Source organism: Kryptolebias marmoratus, linkage group LG1 (assembly GCF_001649575.2).
Source record: "Kryptolebias marmoratus isolate JLee-2015 linkage group LG1, ASM164957v2, whole genome shotgun sequence".
Lineage (NCBI taxonomy): Eukaryota > Metazoa > Chordata > Actinopteri > Cyprinodontiformes > Rivulidae > Kryptolebias > Kryptolebias marmoratus.
In genome coordinates, this window is record NC_051430.1 from 33,030,382 (window position 1) to 33,038,237 (window position 7,856).

The following is a 7,856-nucleotide window of genomic DNA, read 5'->3' on the forward strand; positions in this document are numbered from 1 at the left end:
GCAGTGTCCAGAAAGAGGAGTTGTTCAGCTTGTAGGGCACCACAACTGCTTCCACCCACCTCCATCATCATCATCATATGAAATTACTTTTTGTCACAACAAAAAATAGTGGCTGGTAAAATATTTGAGTGGCTGGTAAAAAAAAAAATTTTTTAATTTTTAATTTCCACCCCTGGTTAAAATGTGTTTTAGGCATAAACTGGAGGTAAAACAGTGGGACCTTTGATAGCTGTGGTATCGTATGTACTAAGAGTTTAAAAGGTTATGCCTTAGTAGGAGAGGTTTTCTGTTTTTCTAATCATCCTGCTTTAGAAGAAAACAGGTGGTGGGAGACGAGGCTTTATTTGTACAACTGCAGCTGTGGGTCATTTCCTCCACACCCTGACATAAAGAGAAGAACCTGCAATTAAAGAGTCCTGCCACAAAGATAAAGAATAGACACTTTCCCTGTCACCAGTTAGATTTCTGACTGCGAATAGTTTGTACAGCTGGAGATAATGCACCTTCCAGCCGAAAGGAGTTCATAAAACATGTCTGTAATGTTGCCTCAGTGGGCGGTTGTTTCCACCGGACTTGTAACATACAAACTGTTCCTCCCTTGGTTAGAATTAAATTTCTTTATATCAAAATGTTTGCATTCTTAGATTATTACAAAAAGAAGTTCCAAATTCCTTTTTGGGGTTTACGGAAGAAAGTTGATGGATGTTGGATTTTCTGACAGTAGCTGCATTGGTACCTTTCAACTATTCTTCAAAGATTGTCTCGTTTATTGTAGTAAACATAACAGCCTGCTTCTCAGTGGAATACTACCAAGGGTGTCAGCTCACAAGTCCTTGAACAATACACCAGAAATAATCACACAGTCACCTGATCCAAGAGATGAAACCAAAGAAGATTCGACCGGAGAAAGGCTTTTCCCAGCAGTAGCAGATTGTCTGACTGTCAGCATAAACCAGGAGCAACCAAAGCAGTAAACCAGTAAGGGATGAAAGTCAGGAGATACAGAGAAAAAACACAAAGAAATCCTGACAGAAGGCAGAATGGAGGGATACTTTTAGACTGACTCTTGTTATAAGAAATGTCCACTCCATGAACAACAAGGTGGATGAACTCAAGTCCCTAGTCAGGAGTCAGAGAGGGATTTAGGAAAAAAGTCTTTTGTGTTTGTGAAATGTGACTTTATCCTGCAGCCCATCACCAGTATAAGTGGCTTCAGGATGATCTGAGAAGACAGGGACACCAAAAAGACCAAAAGGGAGAGGAGGGGGGGCTTGCTATTTTTACCAACAACAAATGGTGTAACCCTGGCTACAGTACAAGATCAAGTCTGTACCAAAAACATTGAACTCCTGGAAGTGAGCAATAGACCATATGACTTGTGTTGGGAATTCTCTGCAGTTTAACAACTTGTTTACCTTCCTCTGTTGGCACACGCTGAAATGGCTTGTGATTTAGGGACTACAAGTTAAATATCCAGACTCATTCGTCTTCTTATGCAGAGACTTTAACCACAGCTCCCTCTCCAGCACAGATCATTAACTGCGCCAATCAGGAAAACAAAACACTTGATCTTTTTTACAGGATGCATACAGATGCACTTCACTTCCACTCCTTGGAGGTTCATCTCTGTCCCACATACACTCCAACAGTAAAAAGAACACCTGTTGCCATCAAAATAGTGAAATGCTGGTCCCAGGGATCCACCAATTCCTTGCAGTGTAAGCTGGAAATCACTGACTGGGGTGTTTTCTGTGAGTTATTTGCAGATTATGTTGATGGACTAAGTTTTGCACAAATGTCAGCATTCCCTGCAGAGAGTTCAAACTTTTAACAAAATGCAAATGCTGGAACTTGTCCATACAGATATTTGGGATTTTATTCTGACAGGCAGCACATCATATTCCAATTTTATAGTTTCTCTGTCTGCTGAAGCAGTAATTCCCCTGAGGATTACTCTGAACTCATCAGTGCTGCTTTTTCCTCTTGATTTAATGGGTGATGATTTTGTAAAATATGTGGAAGAGAAAATGAGCCTCGGGCTCTGCAGTGAGCACGTAGGATTTAATCACTTAAAGAAATGGATTTAGGTGCATATTTGAGGTTCTCTTTACTCTGAAAAGTGGTAGTTGCAGTGCAGACAAATTAAACTGTCTGCTGATTGTTGCTGATCCAAGCTGGAAGATTTCTGTGGATGATTTAAAATAAGATGGGAGATCAGAGATAAGGGAATGTTCGACATCAGATCCTTTTTGTTTCAGAGATGTTTCATGTTTCAGACACTGTCAGGTCATGTCTTTGTTTATGTTCGCTGCTCAGCAGGAAAACGTCACTTGGAAACAATGTTCCTCAGATTTATGTGGACGTGGAGCAGAAAAAAATCGGCATCATTGGTTCAAAAACCTTGTTTCTATTTGTGAAATGTTGCTAGTGTCGCATCTGGTGGAAGTAAAACACAAACAAAATTAAAGACCTAGCATTTCCTGATAGAAATCATATCATCCACCTCATTTTATTAAGATCTGTGCAGTGGTTCATGAGATATTTTCCTAACAGACAGAGATGGCTCTAAATAATTAATGGCAACGTTTTAACCAAAAATCTTCAGATAATCTGCTGGAGATCAACGTCAGCTATTACCACACTAAACTAAAGGTCAAAATCTGTGAAACTGAGGTTAGCTGGCTATTTCACCAATTTTTAATCAAGCTGACTCCAAAAAATAATCATAATAAACCTTAAGGTTTCATTATAAACCACCCACTGGTTTACAGACCAACAGAGGAAACTAACAGTTAATGCCAAACGTTTAATCAAAGATCTTGTGCAATGAGTAACATTTAGAGTATATGCTATGAAAGCACACAAACTTTTAGATCAATGTCTGTAAAATTAACTGTATAAATGCCAATTTTGTTTTGATCAGGCTGACTCCAAAAGTTAATCAGTTGTAGATTTAAATCCAATGATTATCTGCAGGTTTTCAGTGGTTTATAAGTTATGTTGCCAACAGGCAAACAAAAACATTATTGCTCCATCGTTGTCTTTCTGCACTGAGGAAATAAATCATTTTCAGGGGGGTTAAATAGGTAAAATAATATTTCACAGACTTATTATCTGCACAGTTTTAAACTGCAAATCAAAAATCACAAGAATATAAAATTCTACTTTACTCTATTGGTGGAAATCAGAAAGCAGCTTTTTGTAAATGCTGAAAATGTTGCTGACTATAATCAATAATACAGCTTTATGTTGCTTTTAAAATAGATTTATTTTATATTCAAACACAGTCTTTTATCATCAACTGTGCGTAGTATTTAAGTTTCTGTTACATTAATAGGAATATGTAGATTTTTTTTTCTGAACCCAGAATCAGGATCAAAGTTTAGAGAAAACACTATTTGGTGTTTGTTGTGTCAATCCATCTATATGTGGACTTCTTGTCCGTTAAATATCACCTACCACCTAAAGCAAAATCCAGGTTTCTGATAACAAAATTTTCTTATGAACCACTGGAGAAAATTTAATGAAGTTTTCAGATATTAACCACTGGATATACATCTACAACTGATTACATTTTGGAGTCAACCCAATTCAAGAACCTTACACCCCAAGACAATATCTCAGTTAATTTTACAGCTATTGAGTGAAAACCTGGTGTGGTAGTAGCTGATTAACTTGTCATTAACTTGTCCATGTATTAGTCAAATATCTCCTGAACCACTGAACAGATTTCATGTAATCCTTTAGAAAATCATGTTTAGATGCATGTCTACAACTTCATACCTTTTTGGAGTCGATCTTAAGGTTTCTGTCAAAGCAAGTTGATATCAGCAAACACAAAAATGGCTGTAACCAGTGGCGTCACTAGGCCTGTTTTAGGGGGGCTTCAGCCCCCCTAAAATGTTTTCAAGCCCCCCTAAATAATTTTGGTGTGAATTTCTTTTTTTTTTTTTTTTACAAAAATTCAATATAATGTGGCCAGAATATAAGTTTAAATAAATAACCATATATTATTTCATTATTAACTCAAATATATGATCATAAATCTGTCAGTTTTCTTTTTCTTTACAGTGTAAGGTAGAGATCCTCTTTGGTGCGTCGTTATCAAATCCATTCCACTTGTTCATATTTTCTTCAGAAGTATTCTTGTGTCAGTTAATCTAAATCAGTGCTGTGGAATAACTGAGAGATTTTATATAATATATAAAGTCACAGTTAGACTTCATAACTGGGTATACACCAGCACCAAACATTATAGTGTACATTAGCTGGCATTTAATACACTATAGTAATATTCAATTCACAAAATAAAAATAAAAAAATGTTAATTTTTCTTGTTAAAACTGTAAACATATTTCCTGTTTGTTGATGTTCTGAATAAAAATATAATTGGTTGCTTAAAACGTTTACACAGTAAGGTATCTGTTAAATGTGTCCAAAAATGTGGGAAAGCAACTCAGGTTTTGTTAGCTGTTTGAGAAATTTTGTTCTCGCCCACTACGTTTGCTCACATCCTGTGCAACTCCTGGGGGCTCAGCCCCCCTTGTCCTTAAAACCTAGTGACGCCCCTGGCTATAACTCTGTCCATTCTACAGATATTGAGCTAAAATTTGAGACGGTGGTAGCTGAGCATTATTCACAACACAATGTCCAAGCGTTAACACATCTTGCAATAGTTTTTGAGATTGTGCATAATTTCATTTTGCCATGTTTGACCGAAATAGCTACATCATCATTATTTTTTTAACATAGTTTGAAACTTTGATATGAAAGGCTGGTATACCATCAGGCCTTTAATTTTATAGATCAACTGAAAGGGTTTTATTGGTAAGACATTCATTTTAGCATTCTTTAATCCCTCTATTAATAATAACGTAACCAGTTTAAAACATCTAAACTCTTTAAATGACCCAGCTTCCCAAATTCTTAACAATAAAAAAAACAAATGTGTTAATTTTAGAACCTTTTCATGTTTTCAGCAGTTTTTTGAATGAATGTTGTTTTGCTGCGCCTGCAGCTACAGTATGTGAAAATGCTTCTTACGGAAAATAAAACCCAACAAGAAGCTAAATGTTTTAGCTCTATGAAGCAAATTCAGAGTTTTAGATTCTGCAGCAGGTTTTATCTGAGCAGCATGAGAAACATTGACGTGAATAATTTTAGTTGTCTCACCTGTTTGTTTCAGTGTTCCTGCAGAATTCATCAGTTTAGTGGAGTAAACAGATCAACACAGGACTAAGAAGAGACTTGTGAGAGTGAAAGTGGACCTACCTGCTTCTGATGCCGTCCTGAAAGAATGAGCACACCTGGGCAGGTAACAGCACACCTGAGACACACACTGCCTGAGGCTGAAGCTGTCAGCCACTGAGAGGCAAGGACCACAGGGCACCCTTTACCTGCATGGAGTGAAAAACCCTTCAGTGTTTTCTCCTTAAAATGATAGTTCAGTCATTTTTGTCTTATAGTTATCAGTAGTTTGTACCTTAACAACTGTGACATCAGCCATGCAGCACGGAGGACGGAGAAAAGGACTGATGTCTTTGTCCAGGCGTGCAAAACAAGTGACACTTTATTTTTATTGTTTTTCATGATTATTGAGGTAACTGGGCTACATTTGTGCCGTCAGGCGATGGGGCCTGAGTTCCCATTTTGAGACACTGTCTTCTTACGATCCCTTCTTAGGAAGTGAATCGTGGGCTCTTACGCTCAATGTCCTTATCTTGGCCCACTGAACAGCCATTAAGCCCAACAAGCCAACAGGAAATGGCGGCTACATACACCTTCAAGGTAGACGGAGACCGTCCCCAATCCAGGAATGCTTGCAGGAAAGCCAGTATGTCAGAGACTGAACCCTGTGCTGGGTCCTGCCCTCTACGACGGCACCAGGTTGCAAAGATCGCCCACTTCTTTGCGTGTGGACGGTGCCCATGCATCGTACGTCCTACTTCCCCACCGTACTTCGAGAACGTGGATCCCGGCCTTGTAGGGGCCAAACCCAGAGCTGGAGTCTGCAAGCTCCTGAGCACACAGACACCCCTGCAGGGTAAGCAAGCAAGCACCAAATTTATTGCGTATGGAATAAATTATGATTTTCTGCAATATATTCACTGTTTTATGAGACGTATTATGGCGCATAAAAAGAAATAAGGGAAGATGCATATATTTCTATTTCACATCTCCATCTTTCCCGTGAATCCGTACGGGATGCACCTTATTTGCCTGAAATACGGGACAGTTGGCAACCCTATTGTTTGTCTCCTTTGGGAGAAATTAGCCTTGAACAGAGGGCTTACACTGCCCAGACACATGACATCACAAGGTTAATAAATAAATAAATGAATGAAATCATTAAAAACCTGCTGCAACACGTGATTAATTAATCCTTAATTAATTAGTTATTATATTCTAAACAGCTGTAAGTTTAAAGCCTGTGTAAATGGCTACTAAATGGCTTAATATTCTTTATTTTTCCAGATCAGGGGTTTAACAGCGACATCTAGTGGACAGTTGTGTTTTACTTCAAAGGCAGCACATTTTCTTCTTCGCGAGTTTTTTTTTAGACCACTTCCTGTTCTGAGACCACGAGGAGAGCTTGAGATGGCAAACAAAAAGTGTGTAAGCTGCAACTAGCGCCCTTGGAAAGCAGAATGAGGTGTGTGACAGATATGTTATGTGTTTAAAGTGGGAAATCATGTTGAAAAGTTAAGAATGACTTATTCATTTTGTGAACATAAGCATGTTTAATTGTATACATGAAATGTGGTATGTTGTTGTGTTTGTGAAAGGCTCAAGAGTGATTTTATTGTATCTGAACATGTTAAATAATGTTGGTTTTTTATTATTATTTTCTCCCCGCGTCCGGTTTGTTCATTCAAGGGGCCGCTGCGGTGAAAACTCACCGCCAGAGACCAGATCTTTCTGCAGTGAAGCTGAGGATAACCCATCTGGAACCACAGCCGACTTCGCTCACATCGACATTCTCACTCAGGCAAGAAAAGGAATTGTACGAGCTAACCTAAAAACAGACTATCCTGGAGATATGCCGCTCAGGACCAGTTCTCGAGAAAGGAAACTAACAGAAAAAGGCCAAGAGATGCATATTCAAGAGAATAAAAAAAACGTAAGAAAGCGTTTGACAAGGTTTCTGATTCTTGGAAGCTGGCAGCAAGAGAAACTAGGAAAAAGTAGAAGAACTTAACGAGTTACAGGAAGGCATTCGAGCAAAATGTGAAGCTTTAAGACTACAGTATGACCCCATTCCACATAATAGTAACACCACAGCAGAGATCGTAAAAAAAAAAAAATGGATGCTTGTGTTACACTCACGAAATAAATTTGTAACATTATAAGTGATCGCATGGAGAATATTGAGGAAGTTTATTAAAAAAAAAAGTTAAAAAACAAAAACAACTGGACTTCTATTCTGTAGCTGAAGACGTTTCGCTTCTCATCCGAGGAGCTTTCTCAGTTCAGAAATAGAGAGGGTGGAGTTGAGCTTTTAAAGCTGAGATGTGATGTAAGCTGGATTGCTTGCAGATTGTTCTCACTCTCCTAACAATAGAGGCTCGTTAGAGTCCTTGTTTGTCTGACTCATTGAGGGGCCACTCTTGTCACATGAATGCAGGTGTTGATTGGAGTGAAACTGACTGGGGATCAGGCCTAAAGCTCCATTATATGTTTTTGAAAGCTGAAATCTGAGTCCTCCTCCTCTGTTTAATGTTGGTTTCTCCTTTTTGACATAGATGGCTTCTTTTACCCCCGTCTCGAACCATCTGTCTTCTCGGTCCAAAATATGAACATTTTGGTCCTCAAAGGAGTGTCCCTTATCCTTGAGGTGTAGGTGGACAGCTGAGTCC

General features: G+C 38.5%; 2 protein-coding genes across 3 annotated transcripts in view; one reads left to right on the plus strand and one right to left on the minus strand.

Moving 5' to 3' along the window:
- Positions 1 to 5,341, minus strand: part of lamb4 (laminin, beta 4) — a 40,760-nt gene extending 35,419 nt beyond the window's left edge. Inside the window, exon 1 of one of the 2 annotated variants that reach the window (XM_017426358.3) lies at positions 5,272 to 5,341. The gene's annotated coding sequence lies outside the window, so the exon portion shown is untranslated. Of the gene's footprint in view, positions 1 to 5,172; positions 5,248 to 5,271 lie in introns of those variants that run through there. The other variant, XM_017426357.3, reaches the window with a different exon arrangement.
- A 1,234-nt stretch (positions 5,342 to 6,575) lies between these two features.
- LOC108241852 overlaps positions 6,576 to 7,856 on the plus strand; it is a 5,404-nt gene continuing 4,123 nt past the window's right edge. The window contains exons 1-2 of the mRNA XM_017426303.2: positions 6,576 to 6,652; positions 6,877 to 7,120. The gene's annotated coding sequence lies outside the window, so the exon portion shown is untranslated. The remainder of the gene's footprint in view (positions 6,653 to 6,876; positions 7,121 to 7,856) is intronic.